The sequence below is a fragment of the Arachis ipaensis genome, chromosome B4, assembly GCF_059453495.1.
Source record: "Arachis ipaensis isolate K30076 ecotype BB chromosome B4, ASM5945349v1, whole genome shotgun sequence".
Lineage (NCBI taxonomy): Eukaryota > Viridiplantae > Streptophyta > Magnoliopsida > Fabales > Fabaceae > Arachis > Arachis ipaensis.
In genome coordinates this window covers 71,524,032-71,539,408 of record NC_142439.1, presented here as the reverse complement: position 1 = coordinate 71,539,408, position 15,377 = coordinate 71,524,032, and the positions used below count along the sequence as shown (strand labels likewise).

Here is a 15,377-nt window from a genome sequence, read left to right as displayed (position 1 = left end):
AAAAACTCCTTTCTGAGTGTATCCCAGTTGGATACATTTGCTAGAGGTTGAGTGTAGTACCACTCTCTTGCTTTTCCCTCGAGAGAAAACGGGAATGCTTTCAGAAAAATTGAAGTTTCATCAGTACCATCACGCTTGACAGTAGAACAGGCTGCCTGGAAATTTCTCAAGTGCTTAATAGGCTCTTGAGCAGGTAGGCCATGAAACTTGGGCATCAAATTTAGCAGTGTGGTCTTTATTTCAAAATCTGTAGCTACCGCTGGATGATGCGCTTGAAATGGTTGCATTGTAAAATCAGGGGCTCCTTCCTCCTGGATGGTAACTCTCCTAGCTTCCATGTCTTCTGCACGTAAAACAACCGAATCAGTAGAACGGGGGCTGGTTTCTTCCTCAAGTTCACTTTCAGATCCGCCCTCAGAGCGGACTAACCGACGTTGTTCTCGCCTTATTCGTGAAATAGTCCTTTCAATTTCAGGATCGAATATTAGCAAGCGCGGATCAGGAAGTGAACGCGTCATTTGACGAAAGAAACATGCAGCTCATAGTAGCAAAATAAAATAAAATGCTAATAAATAAATTCTAATTAATAACTTTAGCACTCTATTGCAACTCCCCAGCAACGGCGCCAAAAATTGATGAGGCACAGAAGTTGGTGAATTAAAAATTATTAAAATAGTTACGTTGCAAGTATAGTTCTTAACTCACCAAAAATCTGCCTATCAATTTAGAAATATGTCATAGAGAGACTAAATTAAAAATTACTGGGAGTTTAAGTCCCAGGTCGTCTCCCAACGAGTTGCAGAAAAGTGTGCTATCTTATTAATCAGATGTTCCAAAAAGTTGAGTTAAGTAAATTGAAAATTAAATTGAGGAAATTTAAATAATATGAATAAAAGCCTTGACTGAGAGTTGATTAGTTGGAATCTCTATTATTGATGGGATGATTTCAAGATTAATTTATAATTAATGGTCGTTCTGTTTAGTTATCCTTTACTAGGTAAAGGAAAGTCAAACAAGTTGGAATGTTAGATCTGTTCACGAGTTGCAACCCACTTAGTTCAAAGGGATTGGTGTTAGTGACTAGATAGCAATCCAAAAGTTAACCCAATTACAAATTCTCTTTCAATCCTTCCAACTCAAGAGTTCCTTTCAATCAACTCCCCATCAAGTGAAGAAACTACTCGCTCATTGTAAATAATAAATCCATAACATATGAAAGGGAATTAAAAGAAGACATGATTATTGGAATGGAAAATAAATTAAAATGAAAGAAATAATCCTTGTATTAAATAATCATGAAAGTATTCAAATGACAAAATTGAACAAAGCAAAGAACATGGAAGAATAAAACCAAGTTAAGAGAACGAACTAGAATGACGAAGTCTTGATGAGGAAATAACTCTTCTCAATGTTCCAATGCTAAGATCAACTGAAAATTAAAATTCTAAAAACCGAGAGAGGAAAACCTAGAGGAGGAATAAAACTAGATCTAAAAACTGAAAACTGTCTAGAATGAATGTTGTCTTTTGTTTCTGCATATTCTCTGGCTCTAGTCTGCTGTTCCAGGCAAAAAACTGGGTCGAAATAAGGTCCAAAATCCCCCCCAGCGAAATCTGCAGATTATGCAGATCGCACATGTCACGCGATCGCGTCATCCATGCAGACGCTTCATTCGCGCTTTTCCTTGCCGTGCGTTCGCATCGTCCACGCTACCGCGATTTGCTCTCCTTCGCGCGGTCGCGTGAGCCATGCGACCGCGTCACTTCTTGCTGGTTATCTCCTCAAATTCTTGTGTTCCTTCCATTTTTGCTAGCTTCCTTTCCAATCTCCAACTCATTCATGCCCTATAAAGTCTGAAACACTCAACACACAGATCACGACATCGAATGGAATAAAGGAGAATTAAAAATACATAATTAAAGTCTCTAGGAAGCAGTTTTCAAACTTGTTATAAATTCAGGAAGGAATTATAATTTCATGCTAATTTAATGAATAAGTGGGTAAGGATCATGATAAAACCACACAATTAAACACAATATAAACCATAAAATAGTGGTTTATCACACCCTTTTCATGTCAAATTCCAGGGCACGCGGCCGCGTGAGTGACGCGGTTGCGTGGGAGGCCAATGTTCCCATTTGACACGGACGCGTCGGCGACGCGGTCGCGTGGGGCGATTTGTGCCACTGGCACACCTCCAGCCACGCTCTCGCGTGACTCTCTGTTCGGTTTATTATTTCCTCCCATCTCCTGCGATGCGGATGCGTCAATGAGGCGGTCGCGTCACGTAAAATATTTTTTTTAATTAAAATATGTAAATGCAGATGCGCAAAATGTACTAATAAAGAGAAGAGTTATTGAATAGGGAAAACTAAGAATAAAGAAAAGAACGATCATACCATGGTGGGTTGTCTCCCACCTAGCACGTTGCTTTAATGTCCGTAAGTTGGACGCTCCACTAGCTTAGGCTTCGGCTATGTGGGGATCTTCCAAGAGGAAGATCTCGAGCTCCTTGTTTTTTTTCAGCTTCTCGCCATGGTACAGCTGATGAGCGGATAATTTATACACTTTTTGGCATTGTTTTTAGTATGTTTTTAGTAGAATCTAGTTAATTTTAGGGATGTTTTCATTAGTTTTTATGTTAAATTCACATTTCTGGACTTTACTATGAGTTTGTGTGTTTTTCTGTGATTTCAGGTATTTTCTGGCTGAAATTGAGGGACTTGAGCAAAAATCATATTCAGAGGTAGAAGAAGGACTGCTGATGGTGTTGGATTCTGACCTCCCTGCACTCAAAGTGGATTTTCTAAAGCTACCGAACTCAAATTTGCGTGCTTCCAATTGCGTTGGAAAGTAGACATCCAGGGCTTTCCAGCAATATATAATAGTCCATACTTTGGCCGCGTTTAGATGACGCAAAAGGGCGTTGAACGCCAGTTCTACGCTGCAGTCTGGAGTTAAACGCCAGAAACACGTCACAAGCCAGAGTTGAACGCCAGAAACACGCTACAAACTGGTGTTCAACTCCAAGAATGACCTCTCCACGTGTTAACTTCATGATCAGCCCAAGCACACACCAAGTGGGCCCCGGAAGTGGATTTATGCATCAATTACTTACTTCTATAAACCCTAGTAACTAGTTTAGTATAAATATGACTTTTTACTATTGTATTTGACATCTTCGGATCAACTTATGATTTTTAGTTCATCTTTGGATCATATTGATCACGTTTGGGGGCTGGCCATTCGGCCATGCCTGAACCTTCATCACTTATGTATTTAATGTAAAGTACTACTGTTTCCTATTCAATTCAACTTATTCCGCATCTAAGATATCCATTCGCACCCAAGAACATGATGAATGTGATGATTATGTGACGCTCATCATCATTCTCACTCATGAATGTGTGCCTGACAAACACTTCCGTTCTACATGCAAACAAGCTAGAATGAATATCTCTTAGATATCTAATATAGGGGACCGAGTCCGAGATATTAGAATCTTCGTGGTATAAGTTAGAACCCATGGATGGCCATTCCTGAGATCCGGAAAGTCTAAACCTTGTCTGTGGTATTCTGAGTAGGATCTGGGAAGGGATGGCTGTGACGAACTTCAAACTCGTGAGTGCTGGGCGTAGTGACAGACGCAAAAGGAGGGTGAATCCTATTCCAGTATGATCGAGAACCTCCAGATGATTAGCCATGCCGTGACAGAGCATTTGGACCTTTTTCACAGAGAGGATGGGATGTAGCCATTGACAACGGTGATGCCCTTACATAAAGCTTGCCATGGAAAGGAGTAAGACTGATTGGATGAAGACAGTGGGAAAGCAGAGGTTCAGAGGAACGAAAGCATCTCTATACCCTTATCTGAAATTCTCACCAATGATATACATAAGTATCTTTATCTTTATTTTCTGTTTATTTATTATTATTTTCGAAAACTCCATAACCATTTGATATCCGCCCGACTGAGATTTACAAGGTGACCATAGCTTGCTTCATACCAACAATCTCCGTGGGATCGACCCTTACTCACGTAAGGTTTTATTACTTGGACGACCCAATGCACTTGCTGGTTAGTTGTGCGAAGTTGTGAAGTTATGTTTGGACCATGGTATTGTGCACCAGTTTGTTGGCGCCATTGCCAGGGAGAGAACGAACAACAAATTTTACAACCTCAGAGTAACAATTTTGCATTATCAAGTTTTTGGCGCCGTTGCCGGGGATTGTTTGAGTTTGGACAACTGACGGTTCATCTTGTTGCTCAGATTACGTAATTTCCTTTTTGTTTTATTTTCAAAAATCTTTCAAAAATTTCTCATCTGTTTTCGAAAATTGTTCATAAATTTTTAAGAATGAATTATAGAGTTTCTTGGTAACATGTTGAAGCCTTGCTGGCTGTAAAGCCATATCTAAATTCTTTTGGACTGAGGATTCAACTAATCACTTCAATGCATGTAATAGCATACTAAAGCTTGGCTGGCTATTAAGCCATGCCTAACCCTCAGATTGGAGCTTTAGACTAAGAGTACAACATTCCTGGAATTCATATTAAAAATTTTGGAATCCTTATTTTTCTTCTTTCACATTAATTTTCAAAAAATCCAAAAAAAAAATCATAAAATCAAAAAAATCAAAAATATTTTGTGTTTCTTGTTTGAGTCCTGAGTCAATTTCAAGTTTGGTGTCAATTGCATTTTTTCTAAAAATTCTTTGCATTTTTCGAAAATTCATGCATTCAAAGTGTTCTTCATGATCTTTAAGTTGTTCTTGGCCAGTCTTCTTGTTTGATCTTCATATTTTCTTATTTTGTGTCTTTTCTTGTTTTTCATATGCATTCTTGCATTCATAGTGTCTATACATGAAAAATTTCTAAGTTTGGTGTCTTGCATGTTTTCTTTTCTTGAAAATTTTTCAAAAATAAGTTCTTGATGTTCATCATGATCTTCATAGTGTTCTTGGTGTTCATCTTGACATTCATAGCATTCTTGCATGCATTCATTGTTTTGATCCAAAATTTTCATGCATTGCATCATTTTCATATTTTTCTCTCTCATCATTAAAAATTCAAAAATCAAAAAAATATCTTCCCCTTTTTCTCTCTTAAAATTTCGAAAATTAGATTTGACTTTTTCAAAAATTTTTAAAATTTAGTTGTTTCTTATGAATCAAATCAAATTCTCAATTTAAAAATCTTATCTTTTTCAAAATATTTTTCAAAAATCAAATCTTTTTCATTTTTCTTATTTATTTTCAAAAATTTTTAAAATATTTTTCAAAAATATTTTTCTTATCCTTACTTCATAATTTTCGAAAATATCATCAACAATTAATATTTTGATTCAAAAATTTCAAGTTTGTTACTTGCTTATTAAGAAAGATTCAAACTTTAAGTTATAGAATCATATCTTGTGATTTCTTGTGAGTCAAGTCATTAATTTTGATTTTAAAATTCAAATCTTTTTCAAAACTAATTTCAATCATATCTTCTTAATCATATCTTTTTAAAACATATCTTTTTCAAAAAAAATTGATTTTAAAATATCTTTTCTAACTTCCTATCTTCTTATCTTTTCAAAATTGATTTTCAAATTTGTTTCAACTAACTAACTAACTTTTTTTTTGTTTCTTATCTTTTTCAAAACTACCTAACTAACTCTCTCTCTCTAATTTTCGAAAAACTCTTCCCTCTTTTTCGAAAATTCTTTTTAATTAATTAATTGTTTAATTTTTAATTTTAATTTGATTTCATTCCTAATTTTCGAAAATAACTAACTCTTTTTCAAAAATTATTTTCGAAAACTTCCCCCTCTCATCTTCTTCTATTTATTTATTTATTTACTAACATCTCTTCCTCACTCACCAAAAATCCGAACCCCCTCTCTCTCTCTGAGTTCAGATTTTCTCTTCTTCTTTTCTTCTACTCTTCTTTTCTTATACTCACACAGGGGAACCTGTATACCTGGGCAAAAAGGATTCCTATTATTATTATTTCTCTGTTCCCTCTCTTTCATGAGCAGGAGCAAGGACAAGAATATTCTTATTGAAGCAGATCCAGAACATGAAAGGACTCTAAGGAGGAAACTAAGAGAAGCTAAATTACAACAATCCAGCAAGCACCTTTCAGAAATTTTCGAACAGGAAGAGGAGATGGCAGCCGAAAATAATAATAATGCAAGGAGGATGCTTGGTGACTTCACTGCACCTAATTCCAATTTACATGGAAGAAGCATCTCCATTCCTGCCATTGGAGCTAACAACTTTGAGCTGAAACCTCAATTAGTTTCTCTGATGCAGCAGAACTGCAAGTTTCATGGACTTCCATCTGATGATCCTTTTCAGTTCTTAACTGAATTCTTGCAGATATGTGATACTGTAAAGACTAATGGAGTAGATCCTGAAGTCTACAGGCTCATGCTTTTCCCTTTTGCTGTGAGAGACAGAGCTAGAATATGGTTGGACTCTCAACCTAAGGATAGCCTGAACTCTTGGGATAAGCTGGTCAAGGCTTTCTTAGCTAAGTTCTTTCCTCCTCAAAAGCTGAGTAAGCTTAGAGTGGATGTTCAAACCTTCAGACAGAAAGAAGGTGAATCCCTCTATGAAGCTTGGGAGAGATACAAGGAACTGACCAAAAAGTGTCCTTTTGACATGCTTTCAGAATGGACCATCCTGGATATATTCTATGATGGTCTGTCTGAATTAGCTAAGATGTCATTGGATACTTCTGCAGGTGGATCCATTCACCTAAAGAAAATGCCTGCAGAAGCTCAAGAACTCATTGACATGGTTGCTAATAACCAGTTCATGTACACTTTTGAAAGGAATCCTGTGAATAATGGGACGCCTCAGAAGAAGGGAATTCTTGAAATTGATACTCTGAACGCCATATTGGCTCAGAACAAAATATTGACTCAGCAAGTCAATATAATTTCTCAGAGTCTGAATGAAAAGCAAGCTGCACCCAACAGTACTCAAGAGGCATCTTCTGAAGAAGAAGCTTATGATCCTGAGAACCCTGCAATAGCAGAGGTAAATTATATGGGTGAACCTTATGGAAACACCTATAACCCCTCATGGAGAAATCACCCAAATCTCTCATGGAAGGATCAACAAAAGCCTCAACAAGGCTTTAATAATGGTGGAAAAAACAGGTTTAGCAATAGCAAGCCTTTTCCATCATCCACTCAACAACAGACAGAGAATTCTGAGCACAATCCATCTAGCTTAGCAAATTTAGTCTCTGATCTATCTAAGGCCACTGTGAGTTTCATGAATGAAACAAGGTCCTCCATTAGAAATTTGGAAGCACAAGTGGGCCAGCTGAGTAAAAGGATCACTGAAATCCCTCCTAGTACTCTCCCAAGCAATACAGAAGAAAATCCAAAAGGAGAGTGCAAGGCCATTGATATAACCATCATGGCCGAATCCAAAGAGGAAGAGGAGGACGTGAATCCCAAGGAGGAAGACCTCCTGGGATGTCCAGTGATCAATAAGGAGTTTCCCTCTGAGGAACCAAAGGAATCTGAGGCTTATCTAGAGACCATAGAGATTCCATTGAACCTCCTTATGCCATTCATGAGCTCTGAAGAGTACTCCTCTTCTGAAGAGAATGAAGATGTTACTAAAGAGCAAGTTGCCAAGTTTCTTGGTGCAATCATGAAGCTGAATGCCAATTTATTTGGTAATGAGACTTGGGGAGATGAACCTCCCCTGTTCACCAATGAACTAAATGCATTGGATCAACTGAGACTGCCTCAGAAGAAACAGGATCCTGGAAAGTTCCTAATACCTTGTACCATAGGCACCATGACCTTTGAGAAGGCTCTATGTGATCTTGGGTCAGGAATAAACCTCATGCCACTCTCTGTAATGGAGAAACTGGGAATCTTTGAGGTACAAGCTACTAAAATCTCATTGGAGATGGCAGACAATTCCAGAAAATAGGCTTATGGACAAGTAGAGGACATAGTAGTAAAGGTTGAAGGCCTTTACATCCCTGCTGATTTCATAATCCTAGATACTGGGAAGGATGAGGATGAATCCATCATCCTTGGAAGACCCTTCCTAGCCACAGCAAGAGCTGTGATTGATGTTAACAGAGGTGAACTAGTCCTTCAATTGAATGAGGACTCCCTTGAGTTTAAAACTCAAGGACATCCTTCTGTAAACATGGAAAAGAGGCACAGTAAGCTTCTCTCAAAACAGAGTCAACCAGAGCCCCCACAGTCAAACTCTAAGTTTGGTGTTGGGGAGTATCAACAATGCTCTGAACATCTGTGAGGCTCCATGAGAGCCCACTGTCAAGCTATTGACATTAAAGAAGCGCTTGTTGGGAGGCAACTGAATTTTTATTTATCTAATTTTATTTTTATTTTTATTGTTCTTTCATGTTTTATTAGGTTCATGATCATGTGGAGTCACAAAATAAATAGAAAAATCAAAAACAGAATCAAAAACAGCAGAAGAAAAATCACACCCTGGAGGAGGATCTTACTGGCGTTTAAACGCCAGTAAGGAGCATCTGGCTGGCGTTCAACGCCAGAACAGAGCATGGATCTGGCGTTGAACGCCAGAAACAAGCAGCATCCTGGCGTTTAGACACCAGAAATGCTCACTGAGGAAGAGCTGGCGCTGAACGCCCAGAACAAGCATCAATTCAGCGTTTAAACACCAGAATTGCATGCAAAGGCATTTTACATGCCTAATTGGTGCAGGGATGTAATTCCTTGACACCTCAGGATCTGTAGACCCCACAGGATCAACTCAGCATCTGTGGACCCCACAGGACCCCCACCTACCACCACTCATTCTCTTCTCTCTTCTCAATGTTCATCCTCTCTTCCCAATAAACACTCTTCCCCAAAACTCTTCACCAATCACCTCAATCTCTCTTCCCTATCACCACTTCACCACTCACATCCATCTACTCTTCCCCAAAAACCTACCTCATAAACTTCACCTACCTTCAAAATTCAAACCAATTTCCCACCCAAACCCACCCTATATGGCCGAACCTTAACCCCCCCTCCCCTCCCTATATAAAGCCCTCCCTTCTTCCTCATTTTCACACAACACAACCCTCTCTTCCCTTTCTTGGCCGAATACACCTCTCCCTCCTCTCCTCCATATTTTCTTCTTCTTCTTCATCTATTCTTTCTTCTCTTACTCAAGGGTGAGCAATATTCTAAGTTTGGTGTGGTAAAAGCATAAGCTTTTTGTTTTTCCATTACCATTGATGGCACCCAAGACCGGAGAATCCTCTAGAAAAGGGAAAGGGAAGACAAAAGCTTCCACCTCTGAGTCATGGGAGGTGGAAAGATTCATCTCCAAAGCTCATCAAGACCACTTCTATGATGTTGTGGCCAAGAAGAAGGTGATCCCCGAGGTCCCTTTCAAGCTCAAGAGAAATGAGTATCCGGAGATCCGACATGAAATCCAAAGAAGAGGTTGGAAAGTTCTAACAAACCCCATCCAACAAGTCGGCATCCTAATGGTTCAAGAGTTCAATGCCAATGCATGGATCACTAGGAACCATGATCAAAGTAAGAACCCGAACCCAAAGAATTATCTCACCATGGTTCGGGGGATATACTTAGATTTTAGTCCGGAAAATGTGAGGTTGGCGTTTGACTTGCCTATGATGCAAGGAGATGCACGCCCCTACACTAGAAGGGTCAACTTTGATCAAAGGTTGGACCAAGTCCTCATGGACATATGTGTGGAAGGAGCTCAATGGAAGATTGACTCAAAAGGCAAACCGGTTCAACTTAGAAGACTGGACCTTAAGCCTGTGGCTAGAGGATGGTTGGAGTTCATCCAACGCTCCATCATCCCCACTAGCAACCGATCTGAAGTTATTGTGGATCGGGCCATTATGATTCATAGCATCATGATTGGAGAAGAGGTGGAGGTTCATGAGATTATACCTCAAGAACTCTATAAGGTGGCTGACAAGTCCTTCACTATGGCAAGGTTAGTGGTATGCAAAATTGTTACTCAGGTTGTGAATTATTGTTCGAAACATATCTTCACAACTTTGCATAACTAACCAGCAAGTGCACTGGGTCGTCCAAGTAATACCTTACGTGAGTAAGGGTCGAATCCCACGGAGATTGTTGGTATGAAGCAAGCTATGGTCACCTTGTAAATCTCAGTCAGGCGGATATAAAATAGTTATGGAGTTTTCGAAATTAATAATAAAAGAAGGATAGAAATACTTATGTAAATCATTGGTGAGAATTTCAGATAAGCGTATGGAGATGCATTCGTTCCTCTGAACCTCCGCTTTCCTGCTGTCTTCATCCAATCAGTCTTACTTCTTTCCATGGCTGGCTTTATGCAAGGGCATCACCGTTGTCAGTGGCTACATCCCCTCCTCTTGTGAAAATGGTCCAAGATGCCCTGTCACGGCACGGCTAATCATCTGAGGTTCCCGATCATGCTGGAATAGGATTCACCCTCCTTTTGCGTCTGTCACTACGCCCAGCAATCGCGAGTTTGAAGCTCGTCACAGTCATTCAATCATTGAATCCTACTCAGAATACCACAGACAAGGTTTAGACTTTCCGGATTCTCTTGAATGCCTCCATCATTCTAGCTTACACCAAGAAGATTCCGATTAAGAGATCTAAGAGAAACTCATTCAATCTAAGGTAGAATGGAAGTGGTTGTCAGGCACGCGTTCATAGGGAATGATGATGATTGTCATGTTCATCACATTCAGGTTGAAGTGTGAATGAATATCTTAGAAGTGAAATAAGATGAATTGAATAGAAAACAATAGTCCTTTGCATTAATCTTTGAGGAAAAGCAAAGCTCCACACCTTAATCTATGGAGTGTAGAAACTCTACCGTTAAAAATAAATAAGTGAAAGGTCCAGGCATGGCCGAATGGCCAGCCCCCATGATCTAAGAACCAGGCGTCCAAAGATGTTCAAAGATGTTCTAAGATCTCTAATACAATAGTAAAAGGTCCTATTTATAATAAACTAGCTACTAGGGTTTACAGAAGTAAGTAATTGATGCATAAATCCACTTCCGAGGCCCACTTGGTGTGTGCTTGGGCTGAGCTTGAAGTCTACACGTGCAGAGGCTCTTTCTGGAGTTGAACGCCAGGTTGTAACGTATTTCTGGCGTTCAACTCTGATTTGTGACTTGTTTCTGGCGTTTAACTCCAGACAGCAGCGTAGAACTGGCATTCAACGCCCTTTTACGTCGTCTAAACTCGGCCAAAGTATGGACTATTATACATTGCTGGAAAGCCCTGGATGTCTACGTTCCAACGCAATTGGAAGCGCGCCATCTTGAGTTTTGTAGCTCCATAAAATCCACTTTGAGTGCAGGGAGGTCAGAATCCAACAGCATCAGCAGTCCTTCTTCAACCTCTGAATCTGATTTTTGCTCAAGTCCCTCAATTTCAGCCAGAAAATACCTGAAATCACAGAAAAACACACAAACTCATAGTAAAGTCCAGAAATGTGAATTTAACATAAAAACTAATGAAAACATCCCTAAAAGTAACTAGATCCTACTAAAAAACATACTAAAAACAATGCCAAAAAGCGTATAAATTATCCGCTCATCACAACACCAAACTTAAATTGTTGCTTGTCCCCAAGCAACTGAAAATCAAATAGGATAAAAAGAAGAGAATATACTATAAATTCCAAACTATCAATGAAACATAGCTTCAATCAGATGAGCGGGACTTGTAGCTTTTTGCCTCTTGAATAGTTTTGGCATCTCACTTTATCCATTGAGGTTCAGAATGATTGGCATCTATAGGAACTCAGAGTTCAGATAGTGTTATTGATTCTCCTAGTTCAGTATGATGATTCTTGAACACAGCTTCTTTATGAGTCTTGGCCGTGGCCCTAAGCACTTTGTTTTCCAGTATTACCATCGGATACATAAATGCCACAGACACATAATTGGGTGAACCTTTTCAGATTGTCACTCAACTTTGCTAAAGTCCCCAATTAGAGGTGTCTAGGGTTCTTAAGCACACTCTTTTTTTTGCTTTGGACCTTGACTTTAACCGCTCAATCTCAAGTTTTCACTTGACACCTACACGCCACAAGCACATGGTTAGGGACAGCTTGGTTTAGCCGCTTAGGCCAGGATTTTATTCCTTTAGGCCCTCCTATCCACTGATGCTCAAAGCCTTGGGATCCTTTTTATTTACCCTTGCCTTTTGGTTTTAAGGGTTATTGGCTTTTTTGCTCTTGCCTCTTGGTTTTAAGAGCTTTTGGCTTTTTCTGCTTGCTTTTTTTTTTCGCCTATTTTATTTTTTTTTTCTGCAAGCTTTGTTCTTTGCTGCTTTTTCTTGCTTCAAGAATCATTTTTATGATTTTTCAGATTATCAAATAACATGTCTCCTAGTCATCATTCTTTCAAGAGCCAACATATTTAACATTCTTAAACAACAACTTCAAAAGACATATGCACTGTTCAAGCATACATTCAGAAAACAAGAAGCATTGTCACCACATCAATATAATTAAACTAAGTTCAAGGATAAATTCAAAACTCATGTACTTCTTGTTCTTTTGAATTAAAACATTTTTCATTTAAGAGAGGTGATGGATTCATAGGACATTCATAACTTTAAGACAAAGTTACTAACTACTAATGATCATGTAAGGAAGACACAAACATAGATAAGCACTTAACATAGAGAAAACAAAAAAACAGAGAAAGTAAGAACAAGGAATGAGTCCACCTTAGTGATGGTGGCTTTTCCTTCTTGAGGAACCAATGATATCCTTGAGCTCTTCTATGTCTCTTCCTTGTCTTTGTTGCTCCTCCCTCATTGCTTTTTGATCTTCTCTTATTTCATGAAGGATGATGGAGTGCTCTTGATGTTCCACCCTTAGTTGTCCCATGTTGGAACTTAATTCTCCTAGGGAGGTGTTGATTTGCTCCCAATAGTTTTGTGGAGGAAAATTCATTTGAGGCATCTCCGGGAACTCATGGTGATGAGCTTCATGCGTCTCTTGAACTCCATGAATGGGCTCTCTTGCTTGCTCCATCTTTTTCTTAGTGATGGGCTTGTCCTCTTTAATGAGGATATCTCCCTCTATGTCAATCCCAGCTGAATTGCATAAGTGGCAAATGAGGTGAGGAAAGGCTAACCTTGCCATAGTGGAGGACTTGTCAGCCACCTTGTAGAGCTCTTGAGGTATAATCTCATGAACTTCCACCTCTTCTCCAATCATGATGCTATGGATCATGATGGCCCGGTCTATAGTAACTTCAGACCGGTTGCTAGTGGGAATGATTGAGCATTGAATGAACTCCAACCATCCTCTAGCTACAAGCTTAAGGTCCAGTCTTCTTAGTTGAACCGGTTTGCCTTTTGAGTCAATCTTCCATTGAGCTCCTTCTACACATATCTCCATGAGAAATTGGTCAAACTTTTGATCAAAGTTGACTCTCCTTGTGTAGGGGCGTGCGTTCTCTTCCATGTTTGGCAAGTTGAACACCAACCTCACATTTTCCGGACTAAAATCTAAGTATTTCCCCCGAACCATGGTGAGATAATTCTTTGGGTTCGGGTTCTTACTTTGATCATGGTTGCTAGTGATCCATGCATTAGCATAGAACTCTTGAACGATTAGGATGCCGACTTGTTGGATGGGGTTTGTTAGGACTTCCCAACCTCTTCTTTGAATTTCATGTCGGATCTCCTGATACTCATTTCTTTTGAGTTTGAAAGGGACCTCGGGGATCACCTTCTTCTTGGCCACAACATCATAGAAGTGGTCTTGATGGGCTTTGGAGATGAATCTTTCCATCTCCCATGACTCGGAGGTGGAAGCTTTTGTCTTCTCTTTCCCTTTTCTAGAGGATTCTCGGGTCTTAGGTGCCACCAATGGTAATGGAAAAACAAAAAGCTTATGCTTTTACCATACCAAACTTAGAATTTTTCTCGCCCTCGAGCAAGAGAAGAAAGAAAAGATGAAGGAGAAGAGGAAAAGATGGAGAAGAGGGGGGAGGTGTGTTTCGGCCAAGAAGAGAAGAGAGGGTTGTGTTGTGTGAAAATGAGGAAGAATTGAAGGCTTTATATAGGGAAGGGAGGGGGGTGAAGGTTCGGCCATTTAGGGTGGGTTTGGATGGGAAATTGATTTTGAATTTTGAAGGTAGGTGGAGTTTATGAGGTAGGTTTATGGGGAAGAATGGATGGATGTGAGTGGTGAAGAGGTGATGGGGAAGAGAGATTGAGGTGATTGGTGAAGGGTTTTGGGGAAGAGTGTTTATGGGATTGTGTGAAAGAGGGGTGAGAAGAAGTGAGTGAAGGTAGGTGGGGATCCTGTGGGGTCCATAAATCCTGAGGTGATCCTGTGGGGTCCACAGATCCTGAGGTGTTCAAGGATTTACAACCTTGCACCAAATTAGGCATGTAAAATGCCCTTGCACGTAACTCTGGGCGTTCAGTACCAGGTTGGTGCTTGTTCTGGGCGTTGAACGCCCATTTGTAGCCTATTTCTGGCGTTGAACGCCAGAATCATGCTTGTTCTGGGGGTTCAGTGCCAGCTCTCCTCCAGGGTGCTTTTCTGGCGTTCAAGCGCCCAGATGCTGCCCATTTCTGGCGTTCAGCGCCAGAACCATGCTCTGTTCTGGCGTTGAACGCCCAAAACATGCTTCTTACTGGCGTTTAAATGCCAGTAAGGTCTTCCTCCAGGGTGTGATTTTTCTTCTGCTATTTTTGATTCCGTTTTCAATTTTTATATTTATTTTGTGACTCCACATGATCATGAACCTAATAAAACATGAAAAACAAAAATAAAATTAGATAATTAAACATTGGGTTGCCTCCCAACAAGCGCTTCTTTAATGTCAATAGCTTGACAGTGGGCTTCTCATGGAGCCTCACAGATGTGCAGAGTTCTGTTGAGACCTCCCAACACCAAACTTAGAGTTAGGATATGGGGGTTTGACACCAAACTTAGAGTTTGGTTGTGGCCTCCCAACACCAAACTTAGAGTTTGACTGTGGGGGCTTTGTTTGACTCTGCTTTGAGAGAAGCTTTTTATGCTTCCTCTCCGTGGATGCAGAGAGAGATCCTTGAGTTGTAAACACAAGGTTGTCCTCATTTAATTGAAGGATCAATTCTCCTCTGTCCACATCAATCACAGCTCTTGCTGTGGCTAGGAAAGGTCTTCCTAGGATGATGGATTCATCCTCTTCCTTTCCAGTATCCAGGACTATGAAATCAGCAGGGATGTAAAGGCCTTCAACCTTTACTAACACGTCCTCTACTTGTCCATAAGCCTGTTTTCTTGAATTGTCTGCCATCTCTAATGAGATTTTAGCAGCTTGTACCCCATAGATTCCCAGTTTCTCTATTACAGAGAGGGGCATGAGGTTTATCC

At 39.8% G+C, this 15,377-nt stretch overlaps 1 non-coding gene across 1 annotated transcript; it reads right to left on the bottom strand.

Annotated features, from left to right (window-relative positions):
- Window positions 1–6,549: 6,549 nt before the first annotated feature.
- LOC148567873 (small nucleolar RNA R71) lies at window positions 6,550–6,657 on the bottom strand. The gene has a single exon (XR_015881909.1). It is a non-coding gene; the product is annotated as a small nucleolar RNA R71 (small nucleolar RNA).
- Window positions 6,658–15,377: the final 8,720 nt, after the last annotated feature.